Raw genomic sequence first — 801 nt, 5'->3', positions numbered from 1 at the left:
CACAGAGCTCGCGGGAACATTAGGGGTTGACCCATACGTCGCAGGGCGACAATCCGAAAAAAATCGACGGCGTGCCTTGAGTTTGGCAAACTCAAAGCAGAGATGTCGCTCCACACGCACGTCACTTCCTTGTGGCTCAACTGCTGGATCTGAATGAGGAAAGTTTCCGGTGCCGTTTCACCCATCGCTTAAAAACGTTTTGTCATCTGTAGCGCTTTTGCCAGGGGCAAGCACTACATGTATTGTCCGCATTGCGGGTACACGAGAGCCACCTTGTTGAGCACGCAGACGAGTACGATAAATGTCTGACGGAATTTCTTGTGGAACCAAGAAACGAGCTCGGAGAGCTTTCCGTGTGGCAAGTTCATCATCCGTTCTGGCCGGGGGCTCGATGATGTGGACGCGTAACGATCGAGTCACCGCGTCCTTCGCTTCCAAAGCGGGATCCGCAGGGTTGGAAGCCATATTCCACACGAGGGTCAATGACCGACTGTGGATGAGCACGCTTTAGAGCCGCCTTACGGGCAGCTTCAAGCTGCCGCCTCTGTTCCCCGTCGAGGTCATTGGTGATCACACCACGTGCCTCAGTTGACGAGAAGTCAGGGAACGGACATGGGGTCCGCAAGGCGCAAGCAAGGCTCGTATCACGCTGTTGGTGCAGCTCGTCTTCCTCATCATCCCATGCGGGAAAAGGAGTGCCAGACTCATAGTCGATCACATCTTCAATGAGGGAACTCGGCACTGAATGCGTGCGCGGAGTGCGACGTCTGTGCTCAATGAGCCCTGGATTTACATCCCTCA

Source organism: Plasmopara halstedii (assembly GCF_900000015.1).
Source record: "Plasmopara halstedii genome assembly, contig: Scaffold_2956, whole genome shotgun sequence".
Classification (NCBI taxonomy): Eukaryota; Oomycota; class Peronosporomycetes; order Peronosporales; family Peronosporaceae; genus Plasmopara; species Plasmopara halstedii.
The sequence above is the reverse complement of the archived record's forward strand: the minus strand, read 5'-3'. Positions refer to the sequence as shown.